Source organism: Pelophylax lessonae (assembly GCF_965119305.1).
Source record: "Pelophylax lessonae genome assembly, chromosome: 3".
Taxonomy (NCBI): domain Eukaryota; kingdom Metazoa; phylum Chordata; class Amphibia; order Anura; family Ranidae; genus Pelophylax; species Pelophylax lessonae.
In genome coordinates, this window is record NC_138770.1 from 620,974,814 (window position 1) to 620,987,227 (window position 12,414).

The window sequence follows — 12,414 nt, forward strand, 5'->3', positions numbered from 1 at the left end:
TGAAAACAGGAGGGGTCCGAGAACAGAGCCTTGGGGAACCCCAACAGAGAAGGGAAGAGGAGGAAGTAGAATTGTAAGTAACGCTAAAGGTGCGGTTGGATAAGTAGGAAAATAACCAGTGAAGAGTACAGTCACGGAGACCAAAGGCATGGAGATTTTGAGGAGGAGGGGATGGTCAACCGTATCAAAGGCAGCAGAAAGGTCCGGGAGTAGGAGTACAGAATAGTGTCCATTGATTTTGGCCGTTAGTAGATCATTTGTCAGTTTTAGGAGAGCAGTTTCAGTGGAGTGTTGAGGCCGAAATCCAGACAGGAGGTATGGTATAGTGTCTGTATGGATCTGTATCTTGATCACAATCAGAACTATACCAGTGTCCCCCAAAAAAGCAGTTTGGTTTTTACCAAAGACATGTAGCAGAATATACACTCACCGGCCACTTCATTAGGTACACCTGTTCAATTGCATGGTAACATAAATTGCTAATCAGCCAATCACACGGCAGCAACTCAATGCATTCAGGCAACTACACCTGGTGAAGATGACTTGCTGAAGTTTAAACCGAGCATCAGAATGGGGAAGAAAAGGGATTATAGTGACTTTGAACGTGGCATGGTTGTTGGTGCCAGAGGGGTTGGTCTGAGTATTTCAAAAACTGCTGATCTACTGGGATTTTCACAAACAACCATCTCTATGGTTTACAGAGAATGGTCCGAAAAAGAGAAAATATTCAGTGAGCGGCAGTTGTTTGAATGAAAATGCCTTGTTGATGTCAGAGGAGAATGGGCAGACTGGTTCAATGTGATAGAAAGGCAACAGTAACTCAAATAAATACTTGTTACAACCAAGGTATGTAGAATATAATCTCTGAATGCACAAAACATTGAATCTTGAAGCAGATGGGCCTACAGCAGCAGAAGACCCCACTGGGTGCCACTCCTGCCAGCTAAGAACAGGAAACTGAGGGTACAATTTGCACATGCTCACCAAAATTGGACAATAGAAGATTGGAAACATGTTGCCTATTCTGATGAGTCTCAATTTCATCTGCAACATTCACGTGGTAGGGTCAGACTCTTTTGGTGTAAACCGGAAAGCATGGATCTATCATGCTTTGTATCAACGGTTCAACTCCAATAGCCTCCAGTGTCTCCAGATCTCAATCCAATAGAGCACCTTTGGGATGTTGTGAATTCACATCATGAATGTGCAGCCGACAAATCTGCAGCAAATGCGTGATGCTATCATGTCAATATGGACCAAAATCTCTGAGGAATGTTTCCAACACCTTGCATTGAATCCATTCCATAAAGAATTAGGGAAGTTCAGAAGGCAAAGGGGGGTTCAACCTGGTACTAACAAGGTGTACCTAATGAAGTGAGTGTATTTTGGCTTAAGTTTATGAAGAAATGTGATTTTATTGGATTCTTTTGTATAATAATATATATAAAATAATAATAATAATAATAATATAATAATAATAATATAAAAAAAAAAAAAAAAAAACAGTGGTGATCAAATATCACCAAAAGAAGGCTCTATTTGTGTAACAAATATGTATACATTTCATTTACGCACAGTGTTGCATAACCGTGCAATTGCCAGTTAAATTGGCATAGTGCTGAATGGCAAAAAATTGCCTGGTCATGAAGGAGTAAAACCTTCCAGAGGTAAAGTGGTTAAACTAATAGCAGTCTGACAGTGGCTGCTGCTGTTTGTATGTAGCCAGTTATAGATGGCTGTCCGAGCCTGAATGTAGTCAGCTGCATCCTGGCTCGGACATTTGTTCCCTAACTCTGTGTGTGGTTACTTGTGAACAACTGCTAATTGCATGTCCCGGGCATTCCTGCCCCAAGTATGTGTAACTGGACATGTGAAAGAGGCCTAAAGATCACCTTAATTGACTTTCATATTTAATAGAATGCAACAATAATGTTACTTTGTATTTTTGTTTCATTCTTCTGCACTGTAATTACAAACATTGTTTAAAAGTTCCATATTTGATAACGGCCACTGCAGCATTTGCTTTAATAGGCAGGATTCACATTTGTGGCGGAGCGTGCACAAAATCACACAAAATCGTGCAGACATGAACGATGGCAGTACTTCTTTAACCACTTACCCACTGGGCACTTAAACCCCCTTCCTAACCAGACCAATTTTCAGCTTTCAGTGCTCTCACATTTTGAATGACAACACTGTCCCCATATGAAATTTTAATCCTTTTTTTTCACACAAACAGATCTTTCTTTTGGTGGTATTTAATCATAATTGGGTTTTTTATTTTTTGCGCTATAAATGAAAAAAGTCCGAAAATTTTGTAAAAAAAAATGCATTTTTCTTCGTTTTGATTTTAAATTTTGCAAATTTAGTCATTTTTCTTCATAAATTTTGACTAAAATTTATACTGCTACATATCTTTAGTAAAAATAACCAAAATAAGTATAAATTTTTTGGTCTTTGTGAAGGTTATAGAGTCTACAAGCTAAGGTGCCAATCATTGAAAATTGATCACACCTAAAGTACTGACGGCCTATCTCATTTCTTGAGACCCTAACAAGTCAGGACAGTACAAATACCCCCCAAATGACCCCTTTTTGGAAAGTAGACATTCCAAGGTATTTAGTAAGAGGCATGGTGAGATTTTTTGAAGTTGTAATTTTTCCCACAATTCTTTGCAAAATGAAGATTTTTTTTTTAATTATTTTTCACAAAATGGTCATATTTCGAAGTTATTTCTTATACACTGTATAGGCATACTTGCAACTACACCCCAAAATACATTCTGCTACTCCTCCTGAGTATGGCGATACTACATGTGTGACACTTTTTCACAGCCTGACCACATACAGAGGCCCAACATCCAAGGAGCACCGTCAGGCGTTCTAGAAGCAAAAATTACACATATAATTTTCTGACGACCTATCACACTTTTGAAAGTCCTGGAGCACCTGGACAATGGAATTACCCACAAAATGACCCCATTTTGGAAAGCAAACACCCCAACACATGATCTAGGAGGCATAATGAGTCTTTTGAACATGTCATTTTTTTTCCACAAGTTTTTGGAAAATGTGGAAAGAAAACCAAAACGCATTTTTTTTTTTTACACAAAGTTGTCCATTTATTAGACATTTCTAGCACATAGCATGTACATAGCAAAAAATGACACCCCAAAATACATTCTGCCACTCCTCCTGAGTATGGCGATACTACATATGTGACACTTTTCCACAGCCTGGCCACATACAGAGGCCCAACATGCAGGGAGCACCGTCATTTCCTGACTTCCCATTACAATTTTGTGAGACACTGTAGGGCACTGATAAGCATTGTAGTGGCACTGATGTGGCATGGATGTGGCCCGGATGAGCACTGACGTGGCATGGATGTGGCACTGATGAGCACTGACGTGGAATGGATGTGGCACTGATGAGCACTGATGTGGCATGGATGCGGCACTGATGAGCACTGACGTGGCATTGATGTGGCACTGATGAGCACTGATGTGGCACGGATGAGCACTGACGTGGCATGGATGTGGCACTGATGAGCACCCTGATATGGCATGGATGTGACACAGATGAGCAGTGACATGGCATGGATGTGGCATTGATGTGGCACGGATGAGCATTGACGTGGCATGGATGTAGCACGGATGAGCACTGAGGTGGCATTGATGTGGCACGGATGAGCACTGATGTGGCATGGATGTGGCACGGATGAGCACTGACCTGGCATGGATGTGGCACAGATGAGCACTGACGTGGCATTGAGGTGGCACGGATGAGCACTGACGTGGCATGGATGAGCACTGACGTGGCACGGATGACCACTGACGTGGCACGGATGAGCACTGAAGTGGCATGGGTGTGGCACGGATGAGCACTGACGTGGCATGGATGAGCACTGACATGCTATTGATGTGGCATGGATGTGGCACTGACGTGGCATGGATCTGGCACGGATGAGCACTGACGTGGCATTGATGTGGCACGGATGAGCACTGATGTGGCATGGATGAGCACTGACATGCCATGGATGTGGCATGGATGAGCACTGACGTGACATGGATGAGCACTGAAGTGGCATGGATGTGGCACGGATGAGCACTGACGTGGCATGGATGTGGCACCGATGAGCACTGACGTGGCTTTGATGTGGCACGGATGTGCACTGGTGTGGCATTGATGAGCACTGACATGGCATGGATGAGCACTGACGTGGCATTGATGTGGCACGGATGACCACTGATGTGGCACGGATGAGCACTGAAGTGGCATGGATCTGGCACGGATGAGCACTGAGGTGGCATGGATATGGCACGGATGAGCACTGAAGTGGCATGGATGTGGCACGGATGAGCACTGACGTGGCATGGATGAGTACAGATGTGGGATGGATGAGCATGGATGTGGCATGGATAAGCACTGAGGTGGCATGGGCAGGCACAGATGTCGCACAGATGAGGCATGGATGAGCACGGATGAGGCATGGATGAGCACGGATGTGGCACGGATGAGCATGGATGTGGCATGGATGAGCACTGAGGTGGCATGGGTGGGCATGGATGTGGCATTGATGAGCACTGAGGTGGCATGGGTGGGCATGGGTGTGAAACGGATGAGGCACGGATGATGCATTGATGAGGCACGGATGATGCATGGATGGGGCACGGCATTTCATTTCTTGAGACCCTAACAAGTCAGGACAGTACAAATACCCCCCAAATTACCCCTTTTTGGAAAGTAGACGTTCCAAGGTATTTAGTAAGAGGCATGGTGAGTTTTTTGAAGTTGTAATTTTTTCCCACAATTCTTTGCAAAATGAAGATTTTTTTTAAAAAAAAATTATTTTTCACAAAATGGTCATATTACGAAGTTATTTCTTACACACTGTATAGGCATACTTACAACTACACCCCAAAATACATTCTGCTACTCCTCCTGAGTATGGCGATACCACATGTGTGACACTTTTCCACAGCCTGACCACATACAGAGGCCCAACATCCAAGGAGCACCGTCAGGCGTTCTAGAAGCAAAAATTACACATATAATTTTCTGACGACCTATCACACTTTTGAAAGTCCTGGAGCACCTGGACAATGGAATTACCCACAAAATAACCCCATTTTGGAAAGCAAATACCCCAACACATGATCTAGGAGGCATAATGAGTCCTTTGAACATGTCATTTTATTCCACAAGTTTTTGGAAAATGTGGAAAGAAAACCAAAACGTATTTTTTTTTACACAAAGTTGTCCATTTATTAGACATTTCTAACACATAGCATGTACATAGCAAAAAATGACACCCCAAAAAACATTCTGCCACTCCTCCTGAGTATGGCGATACCACATATGTGACACTTTTCCACAGCCTGGCCACATACAGAGGCCCAACATGCAGGGAGCACCGTCATTTCCTGACTTCCCATTACAATTTTGTAAGACACTGTAGGGCACTGATAAGCATTGTAGTGGCACTGATGAGCACTGACGTGGAATAGATGTGGCACTGATGAGCACTGATGTGGCATGGATGCAGCACTGATGAGCACTGACGTGGCATGGATGTGGCACTGATGAGCACTGATGTGGCACGGATGAGCACTGATGTGGCATGGATGTGGCACTGATGAGCACTGACGTGGGATGGATGTGGCACTGATGAGCACTGACGTGGCATGGATGAGCACAGATGTGGGATGGATGAGCATGGATGTGGCATGGATAAGCACTGAGGTGGCATGGGCGGGCACAGATGTGGGATGGATGAGCATGGATGTGGCATGGATGAGCACTGAGACAGCATGGGCAGGCACAGATGTCGCACAGATGAGGCATGGATGAGCACGGATGAGGCATGGATGTGGCATGGATGAGCACTGAGGTGGCATGGGTGGGCATGGATGTGGCATTGATGAGCACTGAGGTGGCATGGGTGGGCATGGGTGTGAAACGGATGAGGCACGGATGATGCATGGATGGGGCACGGCATCTCATTTCTTGAGACCCTAACAAGTCAGGACAGTACAAATACCCCCCAAATGACCCCTTTTTGGAAAGTAGACATTTCAAGGTATTTAGTAAGAGGCATGGTGAGTTTTTTGAAGTTGTAATTTTTCCCCCAATTCTTTGCAAAATGAAGATTTTTTTTAAAAAAAATTATTTTTCACAAAATGGTCATATTACAAAGTTATTTCTTACACACTGTATAGGCATACTTACAACTACACCCCAAAATACATTCTGCTACTCCTCCTGAGTATTGCGATACCACATGTGTGACACTTTTTCACAGCCTGACCACATACAGAGGCCCAACATCAAAGGAGCACCGTCAGGCGTTCTAGAAGCAAAAATTACACATATCATTTTCTGACGACCTATCACACTTTTGAAAGTCCTGGAGCACCTGGACAATGGAATTACCCACAAAATTACCCCATTTTGGAAAGCAAACACCCCAACACATGATCTAGGAGGCATAATGAGTCTTTTGAACATGTCATTTTATTCCACAAGTTTTTGGAAAATGTGGAAAGAAAACCAAAACGCATTTTTTTTTTTTACACAAGGTTGTCCATTTATTAGACATTTCTAACACATAGCATGTACATAGCAGAAAATGGCACCCCAAAATACATTCTGCCACTCCCCCTGAGTATGGCGATACCACATATGTGACACTTTTCCACAGCCTGGCCACATACAGAGGCCCAACATGCAGGGAGCACTGTCATTTCCTGACTTCCCATTACAATTTTGTAAGACACTGTAGGGCACTGATAAGCATTGTAGTGGCACTGATGTGGCATGGATGTGGCCCGGATGAGCACTGACGTGGCATGGATGTGGCACTGACGTGGAATGGATGTGGCACTGATGAGCACTGATGTGGCATGGATGTGGCACTGATGAGCACTGATGTGGCACGGATGAGCACTGACGTGGCATGGATGTGGCACTGATGAGCACTGACGTGGGATGGATGTGGCACTGATGTGGCATTGATTAGCCCTGATGTGGCATTGATGTGGCACGGATGAGCACTGACGTGGCATTGATGAGGCACAGATGAGCACCCTGACGTGGCATGGATGTGACACAGGTGAGCAGTGACATGGCATGGATGTGGCATTCATGTGGCACGGATGAGCACTGGCGTGGCATGGATGAGCACTGATGTGGCATTGATGTGGCACGGATGAGCACTGACGTGGCATGGATGTGTCACGGATGAGCACTGACATGGCATGGATGTGGCACGGATGAGCACTGACGTGGCATGGAAGAGCACTGACGTGGCATTGATGTGGCACGAATGACCACTGACGTGCCACGGATGATCACTGAAGTGGCATGGGTGTTGCATGGATGAGCACTGACGTGGCATTGATGTGGCACGGATGTAACACTGACGTGGCATGGATGTGGCACGGATGAGCACTGACGTGGCATTGATGTGGCACGGATGAGCACTGATGTGGCATTGGTGAGCACTGACATGGAATGGATGTGGCATGGATGAGCACTGACGTGACACGGATGAGCACTGAAGTGGCATGGATGTGGCACGGATGAGCACTGACGTGGCATGGATGTGGCACAGATGAGCACTGACGTGGCTTTGATGTGGCACGGATGTGCACTGATGTGGCATTGATGAGCACTGACATGGCATGGATGAGCACTGACGTGGCATTGATGTGGCACGGATGACCACTGACGTGGCACGGATGACCACTGAAGTGGCATGGATGTGGCACGGATGAGCACTGAGGTGGCATGGATGAGACACGGATGAGCACTAAAGTGGCATGAATGTGGCACTGATGAGCACTGACGTGGCATGGATGAGCACAGATGTGGGATGGATGAGCATGGGTGTGGCATGGATGAGCACTGAGGTGGCATGGGCGGGCACAGATGGGGGATGGATGAGCATGGATGTCGCATGGATGAGCACTGAGACAGCATGGGCAGGCACGGATGAGGCACGGATGAGGCATGGATGAGCACGGATGAGGCATGGATGAGGCATGGATGAGCACGGATGTGGCACGGATGAGCATGGATGTGGCATGGATGAGCACTGAGGTGGCATGGGTGGGCATGGATGTGGCATTGATGAGCACTGAGGTGGCATGGGTGGGCACGGATGTGACACGGATGAGGCACGGATGATGCATGGATGAGGCACGGATGATGCATGGATGGGGCACGGCTGAGGCACTGATGGGGCACGGATGAGGCACTGATAGGGCACGGATGAGGTACTAATTGGGCACAGTTGAGGCAGAGGAGGAGTGCAGCTGCAGTTTCTCTCCTCTCCTCGCACGCTGTACCGATTGCTGTGTACAGCGTCCGAGGAGAGTAGAGAAATGAACCGGACATGCGCCGGTTTGTTGTGACGTGATCGCTCCGTCATTGGACGGAGCAATCACGTGGTAAAGGACTGCTCTCATTGGCCCTTCACCACGATCCGTGATGTGTCGGGTCCCCGGGACCCGGCGAGCACGGACACTCCCATGTGCGCACCCCAGGGGGCGCGCAGGAGCGCGATTCTGGGAGGACGTTCAGGAACGCCCTCTCAGAACTATACAACCACTTTGCGGCCGTATTTTTACAATGGGCCGGTCGGAAAGTGGTTAAACTATCATGTGTTTCGGTGTGGCATGATTTTAACCACTTCAGCTCCAAAAGGTTTATTCATGACCTGGCCATTTTTTGTAAAACGGCACTGTGTTACTTTAACCACTTTAGCCCCGGAGGATTTTGCTGCTTAATGACCAGGCCCTATTTTGCAATTTGTTACTTTAATGGACAATTGAACAGTCGTGCGACGCTGTATCCAAATTAAATTGACATCCTTTTTTTCCCACAAACAGAGCTTTCTTTTGGTGGTATTTGATCACCTGTGCGATTTTTTTTTTTTGCGCTAAAAACTAAAAAAGAGCGACAATTTTGAAAGAAAAAAAAAATAATATTTTTCACATTCTGCTATATAACATTCCCCAAAAAAATTGAAAAATCAAAATTTTTTAACATTTTAGGCCAATTTGTTTTCTGCTACATGTTTTTGGTAAAAAAAAAAAAATGCCAATAAGCGTATATTGATTGGTTTGCGCAAAAGTTATAGCGTCTATAAACTATGAGATATTTTTATGGAATTTTTATTTATTTATTTATTTTTTACCAGTAATGGCGCCAATAAGCGACTTATAACAGGACTGCGACATTGCGGCAGACAAATCGGACACGAGTGACACATTTTGAGGACCAGTAACACCAATACAGAATACGATACAATACCAATTGTGACAGGAAGTCAGGTGGATCTGGGAATGTAGTCACTGAGAGGAGACACATTCCCACCTGCTTTGAAAGTTCACTGATACTATAGGGTGTTGGCTGCAGAGAGAGCCAGCAGGAAGTTGAAAACCATTCAGCTGTTCAGAATGAGGAGATCAAGGACTCTATAATTTGTCCAGAGAAAATCTATTGAGTGCTGCCTCCTGTTGCTGTGTGAGCTGGGAAGAGGAGGACAGACATACGTGTACCTCCCGACGCCGTGTGGGCATGGGAGAAGGACTGCTGCCGCCTGTCGCCGTGTGGGCTGGGAGAGGGGGACAGTCGGATGTGTGCCTCCCGACAAGCTGGTGAGCATGGGAGAAGACCCCCTAAAGCGATGTGAAGCTAAGGAGGGTAACCACGAGTGAAGACGTCTCAAAGGTGAGAAGACAAAGTGTTCCATGTGAAGAGTGTGAAGAGAAGTGTTCCATGTGAAGAGTGTGAAGAGTAAAGGGACCTGTTAAATGAACTGTGTTCCATGTGAAGAATCTGAAGAGTAAAGGATCCTGTCATAAATGAACATGTGCTGTGTGAAAGAAAACAAAGGGACATGTTCAATGGACAATGTTTGTGCTGTGTGAAAAGCAAACAAATGGACATTTGAGTGTCTGCTGTAGGATCAGCAGTGTCGGCCCAACAGTAGGTTGGAAAGACTTCTTAGGTAGGTTCCAGCTGTGAGAAGGTAGCCGCCCACAGAGGCAAGGATTTATTTTGTCTTTTATTTTATTTTGGCTGTTTTGATGCTTGCAATTGTGTTAAGTAAATTGCATGAATAAATCAGTCTTGTTTTTCAACCTCTAATCGGCTATCTCTGTGAAAACGCACCCCCAAAGGGGTCACCCATACGCCTACCACCGAGCTAATCCCTCACATATGGTGGAGGATGCGGGCATAAGCAGAGATCCCTGCAAGGAAGTGCAAATGTTTGATGAACTTTATCTGGTGCATGAGATTGCACAATCTATGTGTGCAGGAGAGAAGATCCTGACAGAAAAAAAAAAAAAAAAAAAAGTGTTTTAAAGAGACAGCGGTCTCAAAATTATTTGATGAACTTTGTTGTGTCTGGTGCAAGTGACTGCACAAACTGTGTGTGCAGGAAAAGAGATCTTGCAAGAGAGAGAAAAACTACATGTGTTAAAGAGACAGTGGTCTGAAAATTTTTTGCTGGACTGTGAAAAATTTGTGGAGTTATTGAAGATGGGGCGATCCAAACGCCTGAAAAATGCAAAGATAGATGAAATGAGAGACCGGATTCTATGGATGGAGGGGATGTTACCGTCTGAACCAGCCCCATCCATGCCTAAAGAGAGTCTACTAAAGAGGAAGGTTGTTGTCCCTAGCAACACTGATGAAACTGCTATGGAGACGCAGTGTGCTCAGATGAAAAGTAAACCCAAAATGGGGGAGATGCTGAAACAACGGAGCTTTGCAGCTCAACAAAAGGCTCATCAAGAGAGCATGGCAGGCTGGAAACAGAGACGCCAGCAGCCAATGGAGGCCATCGGTTTGGAGGAAACAGAGTATGTGTGCAGGGCTGAGTTGGATGCCTTGCAACGGAAAATGGAAGAAAAGGAACAAGCCTTGGAATTGCTTAAAATGGAGCATAGAAACTTGCAGGAAATGAATGAACTACTCAAGTCTCATGTGTTACAGTGGGAAGAATCCACTGCTCTTCTTTTGGTCGAGTTGCAAAAATGTCAAGACACTATAAAGGAGAAAGATACCATCCTCATGGAAAAGGAAATTGAAATTCAGACTTTGCAGAAGCAAAGTATGTGTGAAATGTTGGAGTTGCGTAATCAGCTGGAAAAAAGTCTTCAGTGTTTGGAAGTTACAAAAATAGACCTGCAGGAGTCGCAGGAACAGAATGTTGCTCTGAAAGCGACATTGTCTCTCAGCGACAACGAGAAAAGTGAAAGAGAGGCTAAATTACTGAGTACTGTGTATGAGCTCACCACTTTGAGCAATGTGGTAGATGAATTACGTGCAGACTGTGAAAGTTGGAAAGGTGAAGCCCAACGTTTCCAGCAGCAGTTAAAGGAGAAAGAAGCCTGTGTGGCAGAATTACAGTCTCATTCCCAGAAACTAGCCAATGAGGTGAAGGCTCTTATGCAGGGAAAAGAAGATTGTGAACATAAGAGGGAAAAAGTAGAGGCACAGCTTCTGGAATCGCAAGTCAAGGTGTCAGAAGGTGACCGATTGTGTGCTAAGCTGTCAGAGAAGGCAAACCGACTGCAGGTTGAGTTGGACAATGTTACAAATCAGCTTTCTCAAGCAGACAGAAAATCTAGAGAAATTGCGGAAGATTTTTCTATCTTGGAATCGCAGCTGCAAGACACGCAGGAACTCTTACAGGAAGAGAGGTGTCAAAGGCTGAGTTTTAGCACAAAGCTCAAACAAATGGAAGATGAGAAAAATGGCTTCCTGGAACAATTAAAAGAGGAGGCGGAAGCAAAGAAAAACCTATCAGAGCAAGTCGCAACATTGCAAGCTCAGATAGCGGATATGAAAAAACGCATGGAAGAAAGCGTTGGTTCATTACAGTGTGTTGAAGATGTGAAAAAGAAGTTTGATCAGATGCTTGGTGAAGAGAAGACTGTGTCTGCAAAATATGCAGAAGAACGCGCCCGTGCAGAAACGGAGGTGCGTGATAACGAGAGCAAAGCCCTGTTCTTGGCTCGCTCTTTGGAGGAAGCTCTAGAGTGTAAGGCTGAACTAGAAAGTGTTAACAAACAGCTGCGTACAGAAATGGAAGAATTGGTCAGCTCCAAGGATGATGTTGTGAAAAGAGTTCAGGAGCTAGAAAAGTCTAAGCGAGCCTTAGAACAGCAAGTAGAAGAGATGAAGATTCCGTTGCAGGAACTGGAAGAGGAATTCCAGGCAACAGAGGATCTGTCCCAAAGAGGGGATAGTGTGCCTGATGCAGTTTTTAAAAGGATCAGTGTTTTGGGGTCTGTCCTGAGTGAGCCTCAGAAATGTGATGACATGTGGCTTGAATCACCCCTTTGGAATAAACCGTTCCTTCAAAAACTTCAAGCATTGGAAAATGTATCATTAG